The sequence below is a fragment of the Desmodus rotundus genome, chromosome 13, assembly GCF_022682495.2.
Source record: "Desmodus rotundus isolate HL8 chromosome 13, HLdesRot8A.1, whole genome shotgun sequence".
In the NCBI taxonomy this organism is placed as follows: Eukaryota; Metazoa; Chordata; class Mammalia; order Chiroptera; family Phyllostomidae; genus Desmodus; species Desmodus rotundus.
Genome location: NC_071399.1, coordinates 37,176,453 through 37,192,551, shown reverse-complemented (window position 1 = coordinate 37,192,551; position 16,099 = coordinate 37,176,453). Strand labels below are relative to the sequence as shown.

At 33.8% G+C, this 16,099-nt stretch overlaps 1 pseudogene; it reads left to right on the top strand.

Moving 5' to 3' along the window:
- The first annotated feature begins 316 nt into the window (after window positions 1-316).
- On the top strand, window positions 317-414 carry LOC112321569 (U6 spliceosomal RNA; annotated as a pseudogene).
- The last annotated feature ends 15,685 nt before the right edge of the window (window positions 415-16,099 follow it).

Below are 16,099 nucleotides of genomic sequence, written 5' to 3'. Positions count from 1 at the left end.
AAACATTTTTGGTTCAGGTCCATTATATATATTGTCTGAGCTGTTACAATCACCTTCTTAATTTTCTTTCCTTAAGATTCTTTACTCTCAAATTGTAAGATTAACTGTATGGTTCACTCTTTTTTCTATCTTCAGTGATAACCTTAGGGACCCCCTCATTCAAAGAAAAATAACAATGAAAAATGCATTATAATAATGCCAACCTGATTCATTTACACACACACACACACACACACACACACACTACCTAACCTGACATCCTGTATTGTACTCTAAAGTAATGAGATGGTAACTTACTGGTCAAAAATAATAAATGGTGCTTGCACATGTACTCAAACTGAAATGACCCGGAGAAGATTAGCGTGGACCCTGCACAAGGATGACACGCAAACTCATGAAGTGTTCCATAATAAATAATAAATAAATAAACAAATCAATAGTCTGCAAAATCACCTTTCTTCCATTTTTCTACTTACCTGGATTTTGTTTTGCCTCAATGTTCCTATGTCTCATATTTCTTACCTTGACCTTAAAGTTTGTAATAAAGCTAGTATTTTCTCCTAAATGTTTCTATGATGCAAATGACACAGTTTTCAATTTCCATAGAACTGTTTATATCTGAAATAAAAATAATCACATCTTGTTCATTAATAAAGTGATTTGTGTAATTGCTAAGTTATTTTATGCACTAATTTGGTTTAATGTACCAAAAATGTATTTATAGGTCCAATAGACTATGGTTCAAGTTCTGAATTTTTCACTTAGTGCCAATTCCCATAAAAACTTGGGCAAATCATCTTATTTTTATTGTGGTTAGTTTCTTCATTTGTATTAATTGTAGTTTCCCACCTTTTTTAAGATTGCAGATACAAAATGATAAATGATTATAATTACAAACACATTAAATGTTTGTAAGTTAGGGAATATGTAATTATTTATTATTGCAATGCAAATACAATATTTTGTTATATTCTGCATTAAATATTTGCTAAATTGAATGGTATTTGCCATTATTCCTTTACAGATTCAGTCATAATAGATACTTGTTATAAACCTTGTTTCTTAGATTAAGTGGGGTGAGCTTATCTATCATCTATCTATCTATCTATCTACCTACCTATCACCTATCTACTTATCTATCTATCTACCTATTTCAATTTAAAACAGAAGAAAATGACTTGACATATAAAATGTGGCTATCTCTCTCTCTCTCTGAAATAGAAGTAATATGAATGTGAATCACACACTCTACAAATTAAATATTTTGCTTTGTGCCCTAAAGTCTCAAACAATGAGAATATTATTAAATGACGATGATAAAAGAGAGCATAGATAAGAGTCCCTTATTTTCCATGTGGCTGTTTTTTTTCTTAGTGGAATTTTGTTAAAAAATTAGTCTTTATAAACTCAACCCATGTGGGTAAGTATAAATTTCCTAGTGTATTGAAATGAGAGAATAAAGAGACAGAATTAACAGAGATAAAGCATGATCATGAGGCTAATTCAGTTCAATATCTGAGTTCACATTAACCATTTTGGTGTATGACCGTGTACCTTAGATGGTCAGCAAGCTTAGAAAAAAAATGTGGCCACTGAAGTTTTGATCCTTTGTTAGGTTAATAAATTGAGATTCCTTAGAGGACTGGCTGACTTAAAGTTTTAGTAACTTAAAAAAAAAAAAGTGAGCATTTTAGTTTTTCCCAGAAATCACTAATCGGAAATGAAACCTACACAATGCCACTTGGTGCTGATGATAATAAAAATTTAGCTTGATTAAAATATTGTTAAGTAATATATTGCTGATTAAATTATGGATGTTACAGTAGCACTAAAATGCAAATATCTGTGAGATGGATAGGATGCTCTAAATGGAAAGGCTTTCTTTAAATAAAAAAATTGAATTAACTTAAGTATTAAAAGTTAAATCCTTTATCAAATGTTCTATTATTAAGATATTATATTAAGTTTGTCTATTCCCAGTTACAGATTTCAAAATTTAAACTTCTTTTTAGTCATAATACTTGTATGGAATTGCTTTCTTAAAACTTCAGTGCAAAAGCATTGATTTTGTAGTAAGTTGTTTTTTCTCCTGATAGCTTTTCCTTTGTTAGACTTTAAGTCTGTAATTTGCAAAATCAATACAGACACAGCTTTCCCCAAGGGGAAAAATAAAGCCCTCCAGAGGTTTACCTGAGAGTGTCTCCTGCAAAGTCTCTGTGACCTTGAACTATTTGTAAAGTACCAGTGGTGACTTTTCAGAGTGTCACATCAAAATTGGTTTTCTGTCTCCAAGGAAGGTTCAGCATGTAATGTCAGTAACAGCTGGGGTAAAGGCAACAATTATATGTCAGCTCTGTTTTCTTTTCAAAAAGAGCATTTTCCCAGGCTGACACATTACTGGGGATAAAAAGGACACATACAAAAGTTTGTTTTCATTTTCAATTATTTTTGGAAATACTGAGTCTGTGACAAGCCCATGATAGTAAACAAAAATGACAAGAATTGACACCGGTGACCATATAATGTGGAAGCTACTATGGTTAGAGTGCATTTCTGTTGGCCTTTTTCAATTTTATGAGTTTGAAGAGGAGGGAGGAAGAAATACAGAAAGTCATACTCATTTAATAAAAATTTTCTAGCTATAAAAATACACACTCCCTCATGTCTTTGAAACTCCCATCATTTAAGGAATATATAAATAATTGCTTAGCATGAAATCATTGCAAAATAGTTTAAGATTGACTTAACCAAGCATCCTTGCCCTTTCTGAAGCCTAAAACTATGCCATTGTTCACACATTATAGGACCTTATTTGTGTTGTTTGAGAACTAGCTGTAAGAAGTTGAAAATGTTGAAATTCAGCTATGACTAATTAATGTTTAATCTACACTTTATAAAATGTAAAAAAGAAAACTTTCATTTATTGAAAACAGTTGTGTGGGCTTGCTGGCAGAAGGAACTGCTATGTTATGTTATGAAATAATCAGAGGAAAAACCCTTTAATGCACTTTTCATAACACTTAAAGGAGGTATTCTAATATCACAGAAACCTTGGGGAAAGGTTGCAGACAAAAAGCAACATAATTAAATTTCAGTGAAAGGCCTGCCAGAAAGGGATTAAATCAATGGCCCTGTTATTCTTGGTAGACTTCACAGTGGGGCTCAACCAACAGGGTAAACACCAATCATGCGTGAGAAGTTGTCTTGGTTGAGGTTTTGCTTGATCAGGCTTTTCAACTATTTATTTTCAAAATTTACTATAGACTAAAATGTAAGGGTAAAATGTTCTTGTTTCACTAGTGAAAATTTCAATGACATATTAACTGAATGCCATTTATTTAATTGTTTGTTATCTTATATGTTGAATAAAATTAAAATGCTAGAGAGAAGAAAATAAATTCTAATTATCCTTCGTTGGTGATTTATTTCAGGTTGTACTTTATACTAGGCCAAATCCAGGTTTGTTTTGTTGGTTTTAACCTTTTCCATCTTAGCACTTTGTCTCAAGCATTAATTGAGTCTTTGAAAATAATTTAAGGTGATTAAATGAGCATTAAACCCAAGGAGGTGCCCAGTAGGAGACTTGCATAAAGTATGGGCAAATAAAAATGTTTAGCATAGTCACTTGTTGGCAGACCACTAAGAGAGATAGTTACAGATCTTCACTTTTCTTCTATAGGATGGAAAAAAAAAACAGAACAAAAAACACTGTGAACCTGGAGGACATTATGCTAAGTTAAATAAGGCAATCACAGAAGGATAAAGACTGCATGATTCCACTTACATGAGGTTTCTAAAATGGTCAACCTCACAGAAACAGAGAGTAAAATAATTTTTGTGGGGATCAGGGGAAGGATGCAATAGGGGTGCTGTTCAATGGGTATAGAGTTTTAATTATGAAAGATGAATAAATTTTAGAGATCATGGTACAACATGTGTCTGTAGTTAACAATACATTATTGTTCATTTAAAAAATTATAAAGGTGGATATCATGTTAAATGTTCTCATGAAAATTTTAAAATGTGGAAAAAATAGAATCAAGTTCTCCCTGACAATTTTGAATGAAGGAAACAGTACCACTGTTTGAATGAGCCATGAGCAATTGGACATGAAGCCCTTAAATAGTTGCAGTACTTTGGGTGGGTGGATGAAAAAAGATAAACAAGGGCACAATCATGAAAAAGGTGCTTAGGCTTAGTCAGACAGAGCCTTTAAAGACAAAATTAGTTTGGCAGTTTTTCTTTGCTTGGCTAAAGCCACAGAACTTTAAAAGTTCTGCCATTTCAGCTACAGACAGGAATTCACGGAAATTTTCAGCCAGACATTTTTCTGGAGGGCATTTACAAAACATCCCCAGCAGTGGTCACATTTAAAAATACTCAAGCAAAAGAAAAGAGAAGTAAACGTCACTACACATTGCAAACACTGCTGATGAAGTCTATGTGCATTCACAATTTAACTTGGGAGTACTTTAGCTATTGGGCTTAAGAAATCTAGTAATAATGTATTAGCTCTGAACTGAAGAAAAGTCTGGGCATTAAGAGATGAGATTTAATCAATGAGGGATATAGAAGCAGATCAGAGTGGCTGGAAACTAGAAGATGAAAGTAGGAGAGGGCTGACCTGGGCCCAAATTCCTCATCACACTTGGCTAGAGATGTTACCAATATTCTAGTGTGTGGCATATTCTAGAATACTATCAATATTCTAATACAAGGCACATAAAGTAACAACATACATGCAATGTACATCAGTATGTACTTATCTGTATGTATACACAATTGGACGTGGAACATTTAAATAGTTGCAGTACTTTTACATAATATTTCTACATATGTATATATAAATTTATCTTTAGTTAAAGGTTTTAATATTTTCCACAAGTTATTTTATTCCCTTAAAAATTCAGACTAAATAACTTGTCCAGATATTTTTTAATGGATTATCTCTTAATCTTATCTGTAGTTACAGTCCACAGGCCAAAAGTGCATAACCAAGATAAACTTTGCTCCTTAAAAGCTGCCCACAGTGACTGCCTTTGACACTGAAGTCTGGTTTCCTAGCTGCCTGCAGCACCGTTCTTTGTGTTCCTGCATGACATTCAGAGCCAGCCCAACTCCTTTGCTCTGAGCTCCATGTGTGTGCCAATAATAACTCCCAAGGAACGATTCCCTCTACACTTCAATTAAATAAAATCTAAATAAAAACCATGAGAAATGTTAGAAAATCACTAGTTTTGGTCTTTTTTTAATTTTTGGAGTACAAAAAAGTGTGAATGTGTACTATATAAAAAAGGAAGAAGGAAGATGAGTTTAGATGAGTTATTAGGGCCACTGACTTCATACTGTAAGATGTAGCACCTCAGTCACTTGAGATATGACAGAGAAGAGGTTTGAAATAATTTAAATGTCATGAAAAAATAAAATCTTAGAGACATATTTGTAAAATTAACCACACAAATGAATTCTGTTTTTTTATTTCATTGTTTGCCTGCTCACGTTTACAAATAATTTATGCTGACGTTTAAGCTTCACATTTTCATGGAACCTGATAATAATTATCTAAATAATGAGCTAAATGATTTTATGCACTTAGTGTGTGCCAACTATTACCCTGAATGTTTTACATGTGCTGTCTCTCTTATTTTCACAATGACTTTATGAAGTAAGGAGTATTATTTCTTCATTTTGAAAATGAAGAAACTGAAACTTTGAGTAGTAAATTAAATGTTCACAAAGTTACTAATGGTGGTGTCAGGAGTAATCAATAGCGTGTCTGTCTCCAAGGTCTGGGCTGTTAAATACTCTGATATTTGCTTGTCTTTTTAGTCCAATGTTCCAAGATTTAAATAAGGGATACAAAGAAAATTTTGCAAATGTTTGATGTGACACTGCTGTGCCCTCCATGGTAGTAAATAGTACTACAAACATTCCTCTAGATTTGATTCAGGAACAGTGGATTGTTTTATAACTAGATTCATTAAGCAACATTGAAAGTAATTGCAATCATGTCTTTATAAAGATTTTTTTTCAAGTGTTTTGAGATTCCTTTGCAGTGAGATTTGTTTTTCAGACTTCAAGTCCTTCAAAATCAGATCCTCCTGATTTTTTAGAAATATTTATGTATTCTAGGTTCTTAAATAAAATATTTGCTAAAGTTCACATCCCATAAAATACTTACATCCCAAATGTATGAGGAATGATTCCTCTCAGTAATTAGGCAGGCTATCCAATAAGTAAATATTCAAGTGATTTAAACAATTTGCCAAAGATCCATATATGGCAAATAGGTACATGGCATTTTCAACAACTCTAATGACATGTAAATTATAACCACAATTGAATATTCTGACACCCCAAAAGTATCTATTTTTTTACTACATGTTGTTGATGATTGAGCAACTGAAAAGCTCTTACATTTCTAATAGAAATTCAAAATTATAAATCTACTTTGGAAAATAGCTCAGTACTTATAAAGGTTAACACACATATCATGAAACCCAACATTCCCACTTATTGTTATTTAATCAAGACAAATTAAAACATGCCCATAGGAAGATTTAAATCTGAATGTCAACAGCAACTTCTTCATAAATAACTTCAAATGGGAAACAGCCTTCAGCTATCAAGAAATAATATATAAACAAATTGTGGTATATTCATATAATAGGATGCTTAGTGATTAACAAGCAAAACAAACAAAAACTCAGATAGGGTATATACAACAATATCAAAAACAAAATGATAAAACCAGACACCATAAATTATATACTATATGACTCCATTCACATAAAATTTAGAACATATACAACCAGATTGTTGGAAAGCAGATCAGTAGTTGCCCAAGGCTGGGTTTGGGAAGAGCTGACCAACTGCCAGGGCAAGAGGGAAATTTTGGAAAGTTCTGTATTGTTATAGCAGTGGTAATTATATGCTGTAATGTATTTAATACTCACCAACTATACACTTAAAATTGGTGTATTATATTTTAGTATTTTACTTCAATAAAATTGCTTTAAAAATCTCATTATATTCCCATAATCTGCCAATAATAGAATCAGTGTTAATTCAATTTTACAGAAGAATAAAGTACCCAAGCTCATGTCACTAAGTAATAGAGTATGCCTTTGAACCAAATATTTGAAATAGCAAACTGAAAGCTCATTCTGTTACACTAAGCTTCCTCAGTGTCTTTACCTCATACTGACTTTTGATATGAAGCCTCACTCTCAGGACCCCTGTTTATTTCTAGTATAGTCTCAGATGCCACAAACTCAAACTCTAGTACACAGATGGCAAACACAAGGCCTAGAGGCCGAATCCGGCCCTCCACTGTGTTTTACCCAGCCTGACACCTTGTTTCTACCTGGCAGCACCAAGCTCTCACTTAACTGTTAAGGAATAGTTACATTTATACAGAACTAAAATTACATTCAGCCCTTTGAAGGTAACTGCGAGGCTGATGTGGCCCCTGGTGAAAATGAGTTTGACACCCCTGTTCTAGTGTCTCGTATACTTATCCCAGTCCCCCCTTTTCGTTTTTTGCTGTTTACATGTAATTTCTTTTTCATGGTCTAACTTAGAGAATGAGTTAGACATAAGGTTCCTAAAAGGAATGCAAAAACATTGAATTAAGTAATTTACAATATATTTTTTTTAATTCCATGTTTTTAAAAAAGGCAAATTCAGTTACCTGCTCTGAAGAAGAAGAAATAGTTTATTACAATTATTGCATTAAGATCAATAAAAGTAATAGACAAAATTCCAGTTCTTTTCTGGTATCTTCAATTGTATTTCTCCTAATAATAATAAACAAAGCAGAAATGACAAAGCTTTTTATTTTTAATGTAGGATAAATCATTTTAAAATGATATATTATTAAGTGAATTCAGCTTTAAAAAGTAATCTGTGTTGCCACTAGGAAGAGAGAGGAAAACCACCCTCCCCTCATCAATGCTTACATCAGGAGACTTAGGGAAACCCCAAGTTTAATTATGAAAACAGAGACCAAGGCTTAGATAAGAAATAGTTTCTGTGCTATTTCTAGGTAACAAGAGGAAGTCTAATGAAGACACTAAAGATGGAAATATCGGTATTTCTTTGAAGAGTTTACTGAGAAGAGGCTTGCAATAGAAAAAAACTGAGACTTATGGTGGTCATGAAAAATCTAAAAGAGTTTTGCCTTTCCAAGTTTTGCAGTCACCTGGGGAGAGAAACATAACCCATGTATCTACAGTCATTTCCATGAATGAATGATGGAGGCTACTTTAGTAATAGGTCAAGATTGAAAGAGAAATAGGTCAACTTGAAAGAGAATTCAGAAAAACATTTTCTGTGTGTCAAAAAATAGAGACTAACTAGGGCCTGACTTGATCTGTGATATTTTAAGCTAAAAAGAGATATCAGTATCTTGTAAGTATCCATCTTCATTGTTTTTTTTGTGTGTGTGCAGAACTGTGCAATATAAATAGTGACTGAATTCTATGAATAAATCAAAAACTTGCTTCAACAATAAAATATATGGTCCATAAAATTAATTATATAATTTTTGGTATATATTCTCCTAGAGTTTACTAATTAAATGTATTCATACTCATTCTCTAGTATAGAATGATTATTTGTGGAGTGAACTATATAATCTATTGTGATTCTGATTAATTTAGCTTTAAATTTCCTCATGTTTAATAAAAATTTTTTATTGTGAACAATACTTTTTTCTCTAAAATTTACTTGACAAAAAGGGAATTGTGGAATGAATAATTATATGTATGCATGTGTTTAAGTGAAACAAACTTATATGACTTGCAGAATTTTAATTCAAAACTTATTATTGAAAATTCTGCTTTTAAACCAATAGAGTAAACAGACATATACAGAACATTTCATCAATAGCAACAAAAAATTACATTCTTCTCAAGAGTACACAGAATATTCTCCAGGACATATCACATGTTAGTCCACAAAACAAATCATAAAAAATTCAGTAAGACTGAAAAAATATCAAGTATCTTTTTTCAATTACAATGATATAAAACTGGAAATTTATAATAGAAGAAAAATTGGAAAATTCACAAAAATGTAGACATAAAGAAAACACTGTTGAACCACCTATTGCTACAAAAAGAAAACAAATATATATTGAAAGCCATTAAAATAAAAACACATCATACCAAAACATATGTGATGCAGTAAAGCAGTACTAAAAGGAAATTTGAAGGCAATAAACACCTAAATTAAGAAAAAAGAAAAAATTCAAATAGTCAACCTATTTTTACACCTTAACAGGCCAGAAAATGAAGACTAAACTAAGCCCATAGTTAGCAAAGGAAGAAAATAATAATTATTAGGGCAGAAATAAATCTAATTAGAGACTAGAAAAGCAACAGAAAAGATCAAAGAAAGTTGGTTTTGAGGAAAGATCAACAAAACTGACAAGTCTTTATGTAGATTAAGAAAAAAAAGACAGATAAATGTAGGAATAACATTATAAATGAAAAAGGAGACTTTATAACTTGTGCCACAAAAATATAAAGAAGTATGGAAATACTATAAACATTTATACACTGATAAAATGGATAACAGATGAAATGGATACATTTCTAGAAACATACAATCTACTGAGACTGAACAATGAAGAAATAGAAAATTTGAATAGGACTTTAATTAGTAAGAAAATTGAATCAATAGTCAAAACTCTCTAAACCAGGAAAAATCCAGGACTACATGGTTTCGCTGGTTACTTCGACCAAACATTTAAAGAATAATTAATGTTGATCCTTCTCAAATTCTTCCCAAAAATGAAAAAAAAATGGTATACTCCTAAATTTTGTAAAGCTCAAACTACCCTGATACTTAAGCCAGACAAAGATACTGTAAGCCAAGAAAGATACAAGCCAATATCTCTAATGAAAATATCCTTAACAAAATTCTAGCAAACTGAATTCAATGGCACATTAGAGGGATCATACATAATGAACAACTGGGGTTTATCCTTGGGATGTAAAGATGATTCAACATGCAAAAATTAATAAATGTGATATACAACATTACAGAATGAAAGAAAAAGTCATGTAGTCTCCTCAACTGCAAAATTTTAAAGAACATTTGGCAAAATTCCATACTCTCTCATGACAGAAAATGATCAATAACTTAAATAAAGAAGTAATGTACTTCAACTTATTTCAACATCTTTTCAATCTCACAGCTAACATTATACTTAATAGTAAAAAGTAAAAAAAACTTTTTCTTTAATGTTAGAAATAAAACAAAGGTATACAGTCTTATCATTTCTATCCAGCATAGTACAGAAAGTCCTAGCCAGAGCAATCAGGTAAGAAAAAGAAATAAAGACATCCACATTGAAAGGAAAAACTAACATTGCTTCTATTTGCAGATGACATGATCTTGGACAGACAAAACCCCAGAGTGTCCACCAAAACTGTTAAAACTATTAAATGAATTCAGCAAAGTTTCAGCATACAAAATCAACAAACAGGCATGTGGTTTTTATCAAATTTTTTGCTGAGGTGGAAACAGATCTTAGTGAAGTTTGAGTACAGATGTGTTTTCTGGATTTCCCCAAAGGAAAAACAAAATAATGTTTGAAACTTAAAACTAATCATAATATATAGCAGAAAAATATATTTCTTAACTAATAAAAAGCAGAAACATATATTATATGATTGAAGTTGATTTTAGTGGTCTCTGTATTAATAGAATTAAAATTTTAACAAAGGAACACAAGAGGTGACACTGGAAGTAAGATTTAAGACATCTAGTTTTCATAATTTTTTTTACCCATTTAGTGATCATGGGACAAGATATATCATATTTCTGTGCTCAGTTTTATCATCTGAGAAAAAAAAAACAGGCAATTGCTCTTATAACACGATCTTTTTGAAGTGACTCTGGGAAAGACAGATATAAAAGATAGAAAAAATTAACTAAAATTATTCAAAGAAGAATTCTTTCTGGCATGAGATTTCTTGGAATAGAGAGATATAGAATTGGAAGCCTAGGAAGTCAGAGTGAAACTATCAGTATGGGTTAAGGGAAGATGCAAAAAGTAAGGTAATTAACATTGCTCATCCAGGGCCTTGACTTTCAGAGAATTTTTCAAGGTTGGACACTGAAGCCCACGCATCCCACAGAAGGAGCTGTTAACAGTTGTAAGCAAGGTTAAAGACATTTTTCAATGCTTTGGGATCCAGGAATTTCTTTTAGACTAGCTGCCTACTAACTGCTAATGATATTAAAAAATATAAATATTTGGGTTTTTATTATACATTAAAGTCATATAGTTCACATTTTAAAAAGTATAAGTATTTTATGTACTGTGCCATGATAAGTATCCCTCTAAATTCTGTACAGCCACTGTCTACCTCCAGTGAATAATTGTCATTAGCAGTTCCTTGTGTTATTTTTCCAAATATTTTATTCATATAGAAGGAAACATGATTCCACACCAACACTTCTTTATCTGCCCACATTTTTTTCTTCAATTCTGTTAGCTTAACTTGCATTTCTCCAATTGTCTTGCTAACTCTTCAGAGAATTGTTGCATTTCTGTTTTTTTTTTTCTTTTTCTCCAATTAAAAAAATACTCCTGAAAATATTTTTGGTTATTCTTATCTCTTCTGTTGCAAACACTTAATGCCATTTTTGTTCTTTTTTTATGTAGTATTTTTGCATAGAGTCTGTGTTGATTCCTTTTGTCATTATACATCACTGAAAAGATATGATTTTACCACCCCTCAACCCGCAGCAGCTATTTGCAAGTGGTTTATTTTGGGAGTTGTGTGGACATGTTCTATAATTGGAATTTTGAGTGTTATTGTTTGTTTATTTTCTTGAACCCACTTTTTTTCCTGAGTTTCATAATGCTTCTCTTCATCCTACTTAAAGAAAAGAAATATATGCTCACTGTGAAAAACCAAATGCAAAAACCCTTCTGGCCTACTGTCACTGAGAGAGTATACATTCTGTAAAAAGACTCCATCCCTCCAAATTCTCATCTAATTCTGCCTTTGTTTCTTAGAACAAGCCATGGCAATGATAACCTAGTGTTTTTGCAAATGATTGTGTGTCTCAGCTTCTGAGAATTGTGCTTCCTGTTTCTCTGTTTGGGATCCATCAGAACTGAATCTCTTCAGCCAGTGTATTAGCTCCACTTTTTCTTGTATGCTGGCTTCATCTATATCCTTCCTGGTAGCCACTCCATCTGTTTTGGTGTCTGGCTTCCCAGCTGTCTCATTTCACAGAAAATGGATTTTTCTTTCCTTTATTTGCAATTTTTTCAATGACCTCCAAGATGAGATAACAGAAAGCTAAATTTTACCTTCATATTCCAACAAAAAAACAACTCCTTGTATCTCTTAATTATATTTACCAAGTAATTTATTATATTCCTCTGTTTTAGAACATTCTAAGAATAAGATTTAGCACTACACCTTAAAATTAATTGCATGGAGTATTTTTATAAGAAATCTGTCTAGATAGAAGAATATGTGTGAGTATCATTTTAATACCTTCCTATATTTATTCCCAATGTTATCACTAAGTAACATGGTGATATGAATGCTCCTGTCACCTTCAAAGATGACATCTTTGCAATGATATATGATAATGGGCCAAGTATTTTGATATGATCATTAAAATATTCAGGCATGAAATTTACTCTTTAAGGTATTTTTCAATATATGATAATCCGTCCCGTCCCAAAAAAGCACAAGGTTGCAAACGAGCCAGCCACCTTTATACCATCTTTTAAAAGCAAAAAGATGCAATTGTTTGAAAAAGCCAAAACAAGTAACTAGTATCCATCATTGTCATATTTCTGGTCAACTTTTCTTTCACAGATATAGCTTACGATGCATGTCTAGATCTTTGATATGCTTAATTTTTTCCATATATCAATTCGTATACATTTTCAACAAATATTATTTAAAATTACTTTTATGATGTGAATCATGTCGTGTGGTGAACATTTTTGCCGTTATTGGGGAGGGGAAATTTACCCCTCTTTTCCTGTTAATTCTTCTTACTTTTCTTTTAATTAAATTGGCATGAGATAGACTAATAGGAAAAAAGAACCATATATAATTATGTGTGTACATATGGGGGTTCCATAAGAATATCTGCTGAGGAGAAATGGGTCAGTAAGTTGAGGCTTATGTGCCATCTTGAGCTAAGGAGACAGATGGTGGGAGTGATGGTTTGAGGCCTCAAAGAGCAGGAAAGCAATTTACATAGAGAAGAAAAAGCAAATGTTTGGCACATAAATGTTTTCTGGGCCATCTTACACAATAGAAGACAATGAGGAATTCAAACAGGCCTTGCTAGGTTCCTCCCTGTCTATCATATGAGTTCATATTAAATTATAGTTAACTATGATGATAGCTTCCTTCCTGGAGCAGTTCCTATGTTTGAGTTCTTTTAGGCAATTAGAGGGAAGATCAAAGGTGCTTCCTGAGTCTTTTGTTTCTTAAAAATAATCAGCTTAAAACTATCTGTATCTCCCAAATGGAATATGTTGGGGTAGCAAACTTTATTTTCCCACTCTATGATTAAAAATTAAAAATAAATTATTATATAAAAGTTATATAATAAATTATTATATAACTCTCCTGCTTAACCTCTCATTTCCAACCCACAGATAAACAACTGCTCATTTTGTGCCTACTTGTGTCAGCCATACTTTCCCAAGTGATTAAAGCCATTGAGAAAGTCAATGACACTGTTTTTAATCACAGTGTTGTTAGTCTGAAGCCATTCTTAATTTTCTTCTTTGCTTTTATCTTCAACCCAACAAATCCTCTTGCCCCCTTCCAGTATCCTCAATATTCCCCCCTGAGTTGGCTTCCCTCCTGTGATAACAAGTAAGTGAGAAGGACCCTCATTGTGTGCTCATTGATTCCGAAGGGTCCACAGTGAAGTTCCTATATCCATCCCATAACACCATTTAGGTGTTGCTGTATGTTTTGAAATGGATAACAGATTTTATTATTTTAATTAAACTTGTTGTTTACAGGGTGCAGCCAAAAGGGGACACCAAATAGGGATTTGTAATGGGGTCCAGAAGAGCTTGGAGATAATTGGCTCCACACCACAGGGCCACACTTGCCCAGAATGCTGGCAGTTGTGGCCAATCCTGGGAGGAGCCGGAAACGGGGCTGCAGAGGAAGATTGGTGCTGGGATTTAAATCCAGGTGCGGCAGTCATTTGCTGTCTCTTTGCGGGGACTAGGCGGCTTTGGAAGTGCTCCCTTTTTGCCATGTGGATGGTGCCAGGAGCCTGAACCATGGACTTCTACTTCTTTCCTGAGATATGGTGCCCCGGACTGGGCAAAGGGAAAAGGAAGGACTGTGTGCATTTGTGGATATTCTAAAGAATTTTAGTCTGTATAACTTTTAAATAAATAATAATTCCTTTCCTTTTCACCAATCTCTGGCATTGAGAGATGTCTTTCCTCTGGTGGCAGGCAAAGTGAGCCTAGTAGATGGGGGGGAACCCCCGGAAAAAAAAGAGGGGCCCTCTTGGTAATAGTATATTGTTCACTCCCCCCCCCCCCCCACCCGCCGCCCGCCGCCGACCCTGGGTCTGTTCTGTAGCAGTTGCAGATTTTGTTTTTCTACTCAACTGACACTGTAGCCTCTGGCCTTGATTCTTTTTCCATAATGCTACTGAACTTAATTTGACTTTGCTCCGTTGCTACCACCAGGGTCCAACAGCTAATGCCTGCAATAGTAAGAGATTTCCAATCATTCAGTTTAACAGTTAGAATGTGGCCTCCTGAAAGCCAATTATTTCCAAAGGACATAAAATTAATTCCCTATTGTTTTTGCTTCTAAGACTTTTCAAATTAACCTCTAAATGGTTACCAGAATGTGGCTGTGTCTTAGACTAGTCCTCTTTTCACAATGAGTTCCTAACTTTCTGGGTAAACCTCCCTGTGTTTAATACAGACCAAATCTTCCTCCCAGATGGGCAGCATAAGCTCAATACTTCTTATTTTTTTTAATTTATTTTTTATTGTTATTCAATTACAGTTGTATGCCTTTTCTCCCCTTACCTCCCCCCAGCCCCAGCTGAACCCACCTCCCTCCCCCACCCCCACCATCCCCCCCAATTTTGTCCATGTGTCCTTTATAATAGCTCCTGCAATCCCCTCTTCCCACTGTCCCCACCCCACTCCCCCCTGGCCACTGCTAGACTGTTCCCCCCCTCAATGTCTCTGGTTGTATTTTGCTTGCTCTTTTCCTTTGTTGATTATGTTCCAGTTAAAGGTGGTATCATATGGTATCTGTCCCTCACCGCCTGGCTTATTTCACTTAGCATAATGCTCTCCAGTTTCATCCATGCTGTTGCAAAGGGTATAAGCTCCTTCTTTCTCTCTGCTGCGTAGAATTCCATTGTGTAAATATACCATAGTTTTTGGATCCACTCATTTGCTGATGGGCACTTAGGTTGCTTCCAGTACTTGGCTATTGTAAATTGTGCTGCTATGAACATTGGGGTGCACAGGTTCTTTTGGATTGGTGTTTCAGGGTTCTTAGGGTATAATCCCAGCAGCGGAATTGCTGGGTCAAAGGGCAGTTCCATTTTTAGTTTTCTGAGGAAATTCCATACTGTTTTCCACAGTGGCCTCAGCAGTCTGCATCTCCACCAACAGTGCACTAGGGTTCCCTTTTCTCCGCATCCTCTCCAACATTTGTTTGTGGATTTGTTTATGCTGGCCACTCTGACTGCCATATATGAGAGACCTACAGCCAACATCATACTCAATGGACAAAAACTTAGAGCTTTCCCACTAAGATCAGGAACAAGACAAGGATGCCCTCTCTCATCAATACTTCTTGTACAATGCCACTGGCTACTCAGACCTCCCTACACATAAACAGTTTAGTAGTCATCATTGATATTCCCATTTTATTAGTGGAAAGGTGGCAGAGGTGACTAGAATCTTGTCATCATGTGTTGTTTTCCAGGTGTTAAAGCTGCCACAGGTTCAAAGGGAGTTATACAAAAGGGGTGCTTCCAATTAAATACACACTCTATTTAAACACTATAGGACATGTCTCCAAATTGTGACCTTAGCACA